This window comes from Xenopus laevis, chromosome 1L (assembly GCF_017654675.1).
Source record: "Xenopus laevis strain J_2021 chromosome 1L, Xenopus_laevis_v10.1, whole genome shotgun sequence".
NCBI lineage: Eukaryota > Metazoa > Chordata > Amphibia > Anura > Pipidae > Xenopus > Xenopus laevis.
The window spans coordinates 72,665,035-72,678,570 of record NC_054371.1 but is presented as its reverse complement, the minus strand read 5'-3'; the positions used below and the strand labels follow the sequence as shown (position 1 = coordinate 72,678,570).

The following is a 13,536-nucleotide window of genomic DNA, read 5'->3' as shown; positions in this document are numbered from 1 at the left end:
TATTCGATTTATTTAATAAATAACCCCCTAATCGAATTTCGAGTAAAATCAAATTCATGTGAGTTAAACAAAAACTCACATGAATTCGAAATTTGAACCTTGATAAATGCGCCTCATAATGTGTAATGAGAATAAGGGAGCAAATATACCTAAGTTATAAACAAGCTTCACCCAATGAGATTTTATTTAATATATTCTATTGTTTAAAAAAATAAATTATGATTTTGTTAATTAGAAGCATTTATTAACACCCTCTACCTTCCCTTTAGGAGAGATAATGAGCTATGAATAATAAGCCCCTCCCCTCCTTAGCACAACTGTGCAACAGGCAGATTTGAGGATAAAATTGGTACAACTCTTCAGTTCCATGGGGATGATGTTCTGAGGTATTTAAAAAAAAACAAAAGAATACATGGTTTAAAAAAATAATAAGCAGAACATATTATTTGTTGGACATGGGCATATATTGTCCCTATAGCATCTAAGCCTTATTGCTCAGTCTAATAATTTAAAGGGAGATTGGGGCAAGGCTTCAGACTTTTTTAAACAGTGCATAGTAAGCATGAACCCCTTCTAAACTAGAATATGTCCACAGTTTATGAATAGTCATTTTTGGAAAAAGAGACTGCTGTGGTATCACCAGAAGTGACATATATTAACCAGGCAGAGTGTGACCTGTAGTATTATACCTTCTTAATAGCATAACTTTTTCTCCTTTACAGTACATAATGGAGTAATCAGTAAGGCTTCAATTAATTTAACATGTATGCATGTGTATCTGTGTCTGTATTTAGGGATGGGGATCATTGAAGATTGCAGTTGAAGAGCACAAGAGTGACTACAGTTCTACCCTCTCAGACCAAGGGTCCCAACCTAAAGTGCCTATTTTGTTTAATTTCATGTTAAAATTTTGAAGGAAAAAATAATGCATTATCTGTGAACAAAAAGTATAAAGGCCACCTTTGGGTAAAGACATGGCGGGAGGAATGTAATAAAATTCACAAAGAGAACAAATTTGCAAAGAAAAATTTGCATGTCGCAATGTAATATTCTTCATTAGGTTTTATTGCATTGTGAATCTTAATTGCGCATTGCGAACCTTTAAGGTGTGGCCGAGCTTTTTATATTTAAATTATGAGATAAATTCGAATTTTAGTAAACAACCGCCTGATTTGTATAGTATGTCTAGTTGTAGCCTTCTGTTTTAAATGCATAATTCTATGTTAGATATAGTTATTTTATGTCATTTTATATACAACATAGTATTTGAGTCTTTTACATTCAATACATTCGCCTGGCATTGTAATTCGTCTTCTATAACAGAAATAGAAAAGGGGATAGCCTTACTTATTGGCTTTTGCTAGACTGGAAAATGGGTTGGTTAAAGGGACACTAAACCCAACCATAAAAGTGTCTCACTGAGCCCTATATAGAAGTTGAGAAATAAGCTTAATTACGCATGCAAATCAATTCACCAATGAGAATTCTGCTGACTCTAAACTTAATTACAGATGCAAGAGAATTGACCAGTGAGAATGCTGATTCCCAGCACTATGTCAGCCATATTGTTCGTATCATACATACAGAGATTATTGAGCCATTTTTGGATTTTTATAGTACACTGGAATCAGACATGGTGAGGAAGGACAGACTTGCTCAGTGCTGGAAAACTGCACTTAATGTTTCCACCTCTAAATGCAGGAACAAAAAACATGGTGCCAGATTTACACAGGTCAGCTGAGATTCTCATTGGAGGATTATTTTGCATCTTTATGCAGCTGCAAACCCTGAAGAGCTGGGGGAAAGTTCTAATGAGCAATATTGCTTTAAGAATACAACCTAGATGTTGCTGGATTACAGCTCCCAGTATGCCTTAACTTTGCTCCCAGGAAAGGACCCTTCAACATCAGGGTCACATAATAGGCAACGCAACAACTAAGAACTGTATTTTACAAGTTTTATATTACTGAAGCCTAAAGGGATTAAAAGACCCTTTTTTGTATGAAATTGATGTTTATTTGTGGATTTTGAGGGTTTCCAAAGAGTACCCTACCTTCACCTGGCAATCTTCTAGATAAGTATAATATAATTTCACACTGGAAGGTCAGATAACATTTATGCATTATTCTATAAAAAAAAAACAACAGAATGAACTACAGGGGGTATATATTCTCTATAAACATTATAAAGGAATTATATAACAATATATATTTAATTATATATCAAACGTTACTATATATGGCGAATAAAATATATAAATAAAACCATACGTGTCCAAATTTAATTTATAATTACAAATGTTGAACCTATAAACAATTAAACATAGTTTTGCATTCCTATAGAAGTCTTCTGAATCTTAGTCTTGTGCGGGTCATAGATAAAGTCAATAAACCTCATCAGGCACTATATATGTTCATCTGTCTACAGAATGCACTGCCATTCGTACTTATTGTCATCAAGGTTATCCAACCCCACATAAAAACCTGTGCGCATTTGGTATGAAATTAAAGTCAATATTAGATATTGGCCATTTCTCTCCAGATCAATGTTGTGGGATACATAAACTGGTCACACATGGGCTTCATTTGTTTTATATTTGTATGAGATATACAATCAGGAGCTGACATATATAATAGATCAAAGGTACATCTGATGTGACAATAGACCTTAATCTATAACATGTTAAAGCACTTCTTCTGTACCCACAACAGCTTGTTTTCAAATAAAATGCAAGTTAAGGAAATTATCTTTATCTCAAAATAAGTAAAAGAAGCCATCAGCTAATGACAGACTTGTCACCAATGACAATTGGAGCAAATTGTTAGGAAGGCGAGGCCTAACAATTTAAGGAATTATCTAGCTGTGTGTGTGTGTACTAATCTGGTCATGCAGCTCTGCACTCTATACCAATCAGATGGTGGAGTGGAACAGCTAGGTCTTTGTCAATGTTAATAGAGCCAAGGGCTTCATTCTTCATGAATATGCATTGTCTTACCCTCATCTCTGAATACAGACACTTGTGGGGTATGATATCCAAACACAGACAGCTCGTCTTAAACCCACGGACAAAATACTAGAAAAAAAAGAACCCTGTGTGGGCAACACATCATAGACGAGAGATTTTGAGACGTCTTAACTTTGCTCTTTCTAAAACCACGGAGAAAATGAAAACGATCCCCACACAGTTATTGTCTGCATTTACTGGCAACACCAGGCATGCATAGATCCAAAAGCACTGGTTCTTAAAGGGTTAATAGGGATGCACTGAAACAAAATCAAGTTTTTTGAATCTGAGCCCTAATTTGCATGTGCAAAATATGGCAAAGAATGACTAAAGAATACCGTGTGCTGTGGTTAAAATGTTTTTAACTTCTTTGTTTGTGTGACGAAAAGCCACATGATTTTACCAATTTGGATTTGGTTTCACCTGACACTTGAACTGGGCCGTATCCTGCTGACAAAGGCTGAATCCTGTCCAAATCCCAAAACGAATCCTGGATATACAACAATTATAGTTGGTACTGTTAACATAGCAGTGAAAGAGTATTTTTAACACATTTATTAGAAAATGGTATTTACATTAAGGGGCAGATTTATCAAGGGTCGAAATGAATTTGAGGGAATTTTCGAATCGTTCGATTCGATCGAATTTGACCCATTCGATGGTCGAAGTACCCAAAAAATACTTCAAAATTCGAATTTTTTATCATTCGAATTCTTCACTCGAGCTTAGTAAATCTGCCCCTACGACTTCAAATTTACTTCGAAGTACTGTCTCTTTAAAAAATACTTCCACTTCAATACTTTGCCAAATTAAGCAAAACAAAATGTGATAAAAATATAAATGGAGCAAAAACACTGAACTGTATAAACAGAAAAAGCTTATGGGGGTCGAATGTTAGAGTTTTTTTATACCTCGAATAAACTTGAATGAACTCACATCTAAAAATTGTTTCTTACTTAAGAAAATACGTGAATGGAAATAACTCGATTCTGCGAGTTCGATTTGCGAAACCCAAAAACTCTAATTAATCGAGTTTTTGGTGAAGAAAAAACTTCAATCGTTCGCATTGATCGAGTTTTCGGGCAAAACCCTCTGAACATTGTGCATTAATATCTTCAAATGGTTCAAAAGACCTCTGCCATTGAATCCTACATAACCTCGACAGGTTTTAGATGGTGTATTTTCGGATTCAAGCTATTTCCAGGGTCAGTGTATAATAAATCTCAAAAAAATTTAGTTTTATTCCAAAGAAATGTGAAACATTCGAGTTTTATTTTTAACCCTGAAAATTTTTTCATGAGAAACACAACTCGAACCTCAATGAATAGCCCCTAAATGTTTTTTATTCTAACTTTGCTATATTATAAAAATGATACACATATATAATAAATCCTGTTTGCTGGGCTGCGCCAATTGCTTTTAAATTAATGATCATTTTTTGTGAGCAGTTTATAGCTCCACTTTTACTTCTCATTATAAAAAGGACCAGTTGAAAGCCGGGTTTGAAAAAAATCAATGCATGCTTTATCCATTTTTTCATACTTTGATGCTTTGAAATTAAATGATGTAAGTTTGATGTTCTTTAAAAAAAAAAAAAAAGCCCAAATGAAAACTACAATCATGTTTAATTTAACGACACGGTGTTATTAGAAGTTCCTTCTTGTCATCTGCCTTCAATAACAGCAAACTTACTGGGAACATTTTAAGCCGTCCATGCATTTGAGTTTATAGGTCCAACACTGCCACCTTCTGGATAGAAGTGATTCCTTTTTTTCTTTATCAGGTTAAATCTTAGCATGTTGTTTATCTACTGCTTTGTTCAAAATCATTATTATTATTTATTTATATAGTGCAAGCAAGATATCCAGCACTTTACATTCATTTAAAATGAACAGGGGTCTTAATAATTTAACACACAAGGGTAACAGAGTAAAAAATAAGAGGGCTCTACTCACAAGAGCTTACAGTCTAGGTAAGGGTACATTTGAAATATAGGGAATATGAAAACAATTGGTGATTTATGATCAGTTAATGTCTGCCAAATGAAAGGGGTTGTTCGCCTTTAAATTAACTTTTAGTATAATGTAGCGAGTGATATTCTGAGCCAATTTGCTATTTGTTTTCATTTTTTATCATTTGTGGTTTTTGAGTTATTTAGCTTTTTATTCAGCAGCTCTGCAATTTGCATTTTAACCAATTTGGTAACTAGGGTCCAAATTACCCTAGCAACCATGCATTAATTTGAATTAGATACAGGAATATGAATAGGAGAGGCCTGAATAGAAGGATCAGAAATAAAAAGTAACCATAACAATACATTTGTAGCCTTACAGAGCATTTGTTTTTTAGAAGGAAGTCAGCAACGCCCATTTGAAAGCTGCAAAGATTCAGAAGAAAAAGTCAAATAACTATAAAACTATATAAAAAAAAAAATAATGAAAACCAATTGAAAATTTGCCCTGAATTGGCTGTTCTATAACATAATAAAAGTTACCTAAAAGGTAGGGTTGCCACCTTTTAAAAAAAAAAACTACCGGCCACTGGTAGGGGCCGAAAATAAAGGGGCGGGATGTGATGCAAAAAGGGGCGGAGCGGAGGAGGGCGCCGCAAAAGGGGCAGAGCCACAGGGGAGTAGCATCACAAAAGGGGCGGGGCCAAAGCCAGAAGCCAACGAAAATGTAAGTTTTCATCGGCGGGCAGGGGATTTTGTAAATGGTATTACAAATTACCGGCAGCTACATTGCCTGTAAATTTGTAATACCGGCCCCGGCCCTGGCAGGTGTTTTACCGGCTAGGCCGGTAAAATACCGGCCGGGTGGCAACCTTACTAAAAGGTGAACCACCCCTTTAAAATTGATTGAATATGCTTTCCTAAACAGGAATGTCTTTAAAGAGCTGTATATTCAAAATGGTTCAAAATGTTCTTAAAGGTTTATTTTGCTTTCGTTATAAGCATATACACAATGACACAATTATGAGTTTCATAAATGTTCAGTTTTTCACAGAGTTGTGTATATATGAAACCCTTTCACTCTGTTTGACCCAGCGGATGCTTCCGCTTCTTAGTAGCAAACAAAATTTCATAAAAATAACTAGTCAATACAATGGGCCAAGTTCACTTATATTTGTTGCAGCATCGGTCAATACAAGTAAGGTTACACTTGATAAATAAAACCTTTTTAATTCCATTTATGCTGATGTAAGTAAAAGACACAGGCAATACTGAACAGCTTTCTGGGTAGAATTCTGGCCTCTCATGTCACTGGAAATCCACAATCAAAATGCTTAAATGGATACTGTCACTGGAAAAAAAAATGTTCAAAATGCATCAGTTAATAGTGCCGCTCCAGCAGTATTCTGCACTGAAATCCATTTCTCAAAAGAGGAAACAGATTTTATTTTATATTTAATTTTGAAATCTGACATGGGGCTAGACATATTGCCAGTTTCCCAGCTGCCCCAAGTCATGTGACTTGTACTCTGATAAACTTCAGTCACTCTTTACTGCTGCACTGCAAGTTGGAGTGATATAACCCCCTCACTCTCCCCCAGTAACCAAATAGCAGCTCCCTAACACAAGATAACAGCTGCCTGGTAGATATAAGAACAGCACTCCATAGAAAGAGCCAGGCCAGTTACATTTAGTAGGAGAAACAACAGTCTGCCAGAAAGCAGTTCCATCCTAAAGTGCTGGTTCTTTCTGAAAGCACATGACCAGGTAAAATGACCTGAGATGGCTGCCTACACACCAATATTACACTTGCTGGTTCAGGAATTAAATTTCATATTGTAGAGTGAATTATTTGCAGTGTAAACAGTGTAATTTAGAAAAAAAGACATTACAAAAATCATGACAGAATCCCTTTAAGTGCCAGCTAACTTGCAGATGTAAATAAGCAGTCACACTGAGGTCTTTAGATCCTTGCATGATGTTTGTTTACATTTGCACTTAATTTACAAAACAAAAAACATAAAAAAAACAACACACATCCCATGTATTCATGGGCTTGGGAGTAATTACGAACCTACATCCCACCCACCCATGTATAGGTGGGAAGGTTGAATGAATATGTAAAGCTGGCAATAGACATAAAGATACCGTTGCATGAAACTAATTAAAGTGAGTAGCCTTTCCTTATTGGGTTCCACTACACCTTTCCTGCCTGCTCAGGTAATTGTGCTCAGCTTATACTGACATATACTTTGACATGCTGCTGCCTAGTGGCCAAATTATAGAATTCTAGGGGTAATGCTTCAACCCAGGAAGAGGAACCTAGATCCTGTATTGCTAAGGTGACCTTCCGTGGCCAAACTTTTAATCCCCTAACTAAAAAAATCTTCTATAGCTTTTGCCCATTAAACTAGCCAGCTCAGCTCTATAAGTCTTGAGGCCTAGCAACCCCATGATTCATTTGTAGATCTCTGCGTATGTTCCCTTCCTCTCTCCATACACACTTTCAATACATGTGTATATATATATATAAAATATATGGTTCACTTTGTACCTGTGTTTTTACACTTGAGAAAGGGCACCACTTGCCCGAAACATGTGGTGTAAAGCAGCATGAATAATAAATAATCACAAGCAGTTAATCTGCGTTTGAGTGCTCTCCTCTCTTTCAGTGGAAAAAGTGACTTTCAATACAGCATTTATGTGAGCTCAGATTAGGAGACAATGGTATGTGGTGACCATTGTCAGCCATTAAAGTTATTAGTTAGTAGTGATTTTGCAATAAGATGTGTGGTATAAAATTAATCAGGAATTATTTACCAAATATTTCCAGAGAACCGATATACTGTATTATGTACAGAACTTTTTCACGTGCAACCAGATTAATGCAGGGAATGCCGGAAACACACTATGAACAAAATCCCCAAAGGCCAGTGATTTTATTTTTCCTTTCAGATTATATTAAATCATTACTCAGTTTATTCCCCAGGGTTCCCCATCCTTTTTTGCTCCTGAGCAACATTCAAATGTAAAAAGAGTTGGAGAATAAAACAAGCATGAAAAATGTTCCTGGGGATGGCAAATAAGCGCTCTGATTGGCTAATTGATAGGCCCTCTGTGTACTGGTAGGTGGTAGCAAACAGGATGCACTGTACAGTACAGTACATCTGATTTTTATGCAACTAAAACTTGCCTGGACCTGGAATTCAAAAATACGCACATGCTTTGAGGCCACTGGAGCAACATCCATGGGGTTGGTGAGCAGCTTGTTGCACATGAGCCACTGGTTGAGGATCGCTGCCTTTGAGCAATTACTAATGATGCATTTTGCTACAAGTTAAATCTCAGATGAAAACAATCTAAAATACCCGCAATATAAATCATTGAGGGTAAATTACTCAAATTTTGTAATCCTACAAAATTACCTTGCAAGGTATTTTTGTTCAGTTATGACAGCTGAGTAATTTACTCATAGCAATTTACTTTGTAGGCAATCACAAGGAATTGTAGATGTTTTGTTGTCTATAGCTTGGTGTCGTTGCCCTGACCAAACTTTGTGACAGATGCATCTTTAAGGAACTATAAAAACTAGGAAAAGTGTTGCAAAACAATAAACAAGAAGGCAAAAATTAGAGAATGGGGAACTGATTGCTTCACTTGGAAACAATATTTCCTTTCTGCCATGTGAGCAAAAGCTATCTTATTTGTGCAGTTTAAAGAACTAAGTCTTCAGGACAGTGTGGGTTCTGTGTGTTGTCATACAAAATTCTCTGTGTTCACCAAAATGTATGTGTGCGTGTGTCTGTGGCTTAAAATTTAGTATGTACACAAAAGGCACAGCACAGAGGGAATGTGGGTTGAGAGACTTTTATGTTTACTTTTAGTATGTTATGCAATGAGCAATTCTTAGCAATGTTTCTATTGGTTTTCATTTCTGCCTTTTTCTTCTGACTCTATCCAGCTTTCAAATCAGGGCACTGAACGCAGATGCCAAAAAACTATTGCTCTGTGAGACTACAATTGTATTGTTAGCACTACATTCTCTTACTTACTGTATGCTCCCTGTGTGTACCATACTTTGCCTGCCCTATGCTCCCTGTGTGTGCAATACTTTGTCTGTCCCATGCTACATGTGTGTGCCATACTCTGCCTGCCCCATGCTCCCTGTGTGTGCCATACTCTGCCTGCCCTATTCTCCTTGGGTGTCCCTTACTCTGCCTGCCCTATGGTGCTTGGGTGTCCTTTACTCTGCCTGCCCTAAGGTGCTTCAGTGTCCCATACTCTGCCTTCCCTATGGTCCTTGGGTGTGCCATACTCTGCCTCTGTGTGTGCGCCATACTCTGCCTTCTCTATGCTTCAGGTGCGTCTCTTGTTCTGTCTGTGGAACCTGCCTGGTATTTATTCTGGGGGTTTGTTAGCATTTGAAAATTATTATTAAGGGCCCCGAAGGTGTTTAATCATGTGCTGGAGGTGTGTTATCCACAGGGGAAGAGGAGGTATATGGATTTAAGGGTGCGTCTTAATATGACAACTTTTTTCACATGTGAGTGATGAGTGATATTCCTGCAGTGAGCACCAATCATTTGGTTTGGACATGGTCTTGTGGTAACATGGGTGTGGTTGAACATGGGTGTGGTTTAAAAACAGGGAGTGGTCAACACTGGCTTCCATTATGTAGGCCAGAAAAATTCCGGCCCTTGGTACCACAGGAGTTGGACAGCATTGTTCGAGAGAATCGTGTTCTAAACAGTAATCAACATAGCTTTATCAAAGGGGTGGAATAGAACAAGAAGTAATTTTTTTTGATATGGTGTAATAAGAAGGAAGTTGGACAGTTAAGCTGCAATAGACAATTACACATACTTTGCCAAAGCTTTTAAAACAGTGCAGCATAATGTTTACCTTCTTAACTAAGGCCTATTGTTTTGTTGATACGGTTTGTAAACGGATAGAAAACTAGTTACAAACCTGTGTACAGAAAGTAGTTGCCAAATGCCAGGGGAACATTATCTAATGGATCTAGGGTTTTAAGTAGTGTTTGGAAGGTTCTGGTGAGGTCCATTTATATTTAACCTGTTCTCTAATAATTTGGGGGAGCGTACTGAAAGCATCTGTGTTTGCTAATGACACAATTAGGACAATATAAGACAATTTAATCAATCCAGGGAAGGTCATACATATTTAAACTGCAGTCTGGGCAGTATGCTGGCAGATTAAATCAATTTTGACAAATGTAAAGTTTTGCACTTGGGAGTTTACACAACAGAACACATTCCAGAGCATCCATGCCACTCCCCAATGATGTGCCAGCTCCAAACCCCACAAAGAGAGACAGAGAGTGAGACAACAGCAACCAGCCCGGAACAAAGTAATAATTTTACATTCAAAATGTAAAGGAATATGCTTACAAGTGTTTGCTCCACTGCACCACATTAATCAACTTGTTTCAGCCATTCCTATGGGTCTGTACCCTGGAAAATAGAAAGCACTTTAGAATGCAGAAAGAAAATGCTTACTGGTATATATATATGCTATAGAAGCTTTGCACCAGTGACAGAAATGAAAAAGCAAATGCAGATTTTCAGCTGGTGTATTTGCACATTTGGAACATAATTTGATAAAGGAAAGATCTGCACGAGTAAGAGATCTGCTTGATGACTTGACAATTAATACTAGAGGAAGACAGAGGCCTAGAGTAGTGTCAGCACTTTATTATGCTAAAACCAGACAGTTGTGAACCCAAAACACTAAGGGGCCGATTCACTAACTTCGAGTGAAGGATTCAAAGTAAAAAAACTTCGAATTTCGAAGTGTTTTTTGGGCTACTTCGACCATCGAATGGGCTACTTCGACCTTCGACTACGACTTCGAATCGAAGGATTCGAACTTAAAATCGTTCGACTATTCGACCATTCGATAATCGAAGTACTGTCTCTTTAAAAAAAACTTCGACCCCCTAGTTCGCCATCTAAAACCTACCGAACTCAATGTTAGCCTATGGGGAAGGTCCCCATAGGCTTTCCTAAGTTTTTTTGATCGAAGGATATTCCTTCGATCGGTGGATTAAAATCCTTAGAATCGAACAATTCAAAGGATTTAATCGTTCGATCGAAGGAATAATCCTTCGATCGTACTATCTGCGCTAAATCCTTCGACTTCGATATTCGAAGTCGAAGGATTTTAATTAACCCTCGATATTCAACCCTTGGTGAATCGGCCCCTTTAGCTTTGGGAAAATGTATAAGCACATCTGGTGAATGTTTTTTTTTGCACTGTGAATATGATGTCAAAAGAAAATCAACCAAAAATGTGTTATATTACTAAGGAATCAATGCTTAACACCAGGCATGAGGGCTCCTTCAACATACAACTTTTTTTCTGGTGCCTCATAACATCCCAATATCCCATTACCTCAAAACCGTTCTTCACTGAATCTAAATCATTGCACTGATTCTATTGTATCACCCATACTGTGCCCTTAAAATTCACACAAAGTTCACACAAATACAGTCAATATACACACAAACATAAAACTATACAAATATATTTAATTTGCTACACCGATTCCTTCTTTTGACACCTCAACCTGCAGTCCCTGTTCTGGAAAGTCCCGTTTTTCTTTGCACTGAACAGCCAGAAAAAGAAAAAAGTTTCTAACTTAATTGGCTATTGGCAGCGAGCACAGAACAACCACAGCAGCAGATAAGATACATTTGTAACAATTTCGAGATAAGCAAATAAGTAACTAACAATTCAAGATAACAGATCCCTTATGAAAAGTTAAGACTCACAGCTTAAAGGGCAATTCACCTTCATTGGCAAAAGTGTAATAACTGAAAAAAACACAGAAATATGTTCAAACATAAACTGCCAAATTTGTAAAATTAACATGGTAATTAGGAGGTGTGGCCACAAAAATGGGCGTGGTCAAAACATTTTTAACTCTTGTCACTGAGTGCAGGCACCTTCTTAGACTCCTAATAGCTTAGATGCTGCAGATTTTGCCCTGAGAGTTTAAGTCTCTGTATCACTTGAATTGGATTGGCTAGAGGTTAAACTTAGACCCTCTCCGCAGCCAATCCCTGCATGTCCGTACCAGGGCTTAAACCAGCAGCAGGGTTGCTAGTAGGGTTGCCACCCGGTTGGTGTTTTACTGGCCTAGCCGGTAAAACACCTGCCAAGGCCAGTATTACAATTGTAAATTTGTAATACCCTAAACCAAAGCCCTCTGCTCTCCGCTGGAAACGTACCTTTTCTCTGTCTTCTTGCCATCGCGCGATGTGGCTCCGCCCATTTCCGTCACGACCTGCCCCCCTTTACGTCACTGCCTGCCCCCACCACTGCCCGGTAAAAATTTTCTGAAAAGATGGCAACCCTAGTTGCCATATTGGCGGGTTTATAGCCAAATTGGGCTGTTTTTAAAATAATGGTGGGTTTTAAAAGTCCAAACACGCCAACGTATGGATTTGGCCTATTTTTGGAAGTTGTAGCGGGTTTGGACTTTCAAGACCTGCCCAATTAGTTTTTAATGCAAACTGAAGCACTTGAGTGACTTGGGGGAAAAGGCGATTTGGAGTTGGGTCAGAGTTTGTGTGACAGCTATGTAGAGAGAGACTGAGATCACCTTGAAAACTTCATGGAAAACACAACTTGACCTTTAATAATTCGGCCCATATATATATATATATATAGTCAAATACAAGAGTCCTCTGCACTCAACCCATTATCAATATATTTAAGACAGCGACATTTTGTGCATACTGCTACTAAAAAATGCCTTACCCTTTAAACAAAACAGGGATTGTTTGTCCATATATTGCAATATATTTAAGCTGGCCAACTACGTCAAAGTCATCCCATATCTGGCCAGTCCTATGCTCAATTTTATCTGATTCATTAAGAATTCTATTGCTTCATTATACATTTTACAAAGGGACTAGGTATTACCTGCAACTTAACTTGCTGCTTTCAAAGTAAACCTCCATACTTGGCTGCCCTTTTATTAGACACCAGTGGGATCACCTGACTATAGCTGGGAAGGGTTGTAGCTCCCACCCTTCCCAGCTATAGTCAGGTGATCCCACTGGTGTCTAATAAAAGGGCAGCCAAGTATGGAGGTTTACTTTGAAAGCAGCAAGTTAAGTTGCAGGTAATACCTAGTCCCTTTGTAAAATGTATAATGAAGCAATAGAATTCTTAATGAATCAGATAAAATTGAGCATAGGACTGGCCAGATATGGGATGACTTTGACGTAGTTGGCCAGCTTAAATATATTGCAATATATGGACAAACAATCCCTGTTTTGTTTAAAGGGTAAGGCATTTTTTAGTAGCAGTATGCACAAAATGTCGCTGTCTTAAATATATTGATAATGGGTTGAGTGCAGAGGACTCTTGTATTTGACTATATGTATTTTGTGGTCACAGCCTCATTGCACCCCCGCCTAATGGTTTTAAAAAATAGTGGTGAGCACAACTTTCCCTTGTTTGTTATATATATATATATATATCACCCTGTGTATGGTCAACTTATAGCCTCTCCAAACAAAAATAATCACCCTATGTCTATGTCAGGGACCTA

General features: G+C 37.5%; 1 protein-coding gene across 3 annotated transcripts in view; it reads right to left on the bottom strand.

Annotated features, from left to right (window-relative positions):
• alpk1.L (alpha kinase 1 L homeolog) overlaps positions 1–13,536 on the bottom strand; it is an 81,483-nt gene that overhangs the window by 60,720 nt on the left and 7,227 nt on the right. Inside the window, exons 1-2 of one of the 3 annotated variants that reach the window (XM_041590154.1) lie at positions 12,903–12,956; positions 10,364–10,426 (exon numbers count right to left, since the gene is read on the bottom strand). The exons of 1 other annotated variant lie outside the window; for it this stretch is intronic. The gene's annotated coding sequence lies outside the window, so the exon portion shown is untranslated. Of the gene's footprint in view, positions 1–10,363; positions 10,427–12,902; positions 12,957–13,536 lie in introns of those variants that run through there. One more of the 3 variants, XM_018251366.2, reaches the window with a different exon arrangement.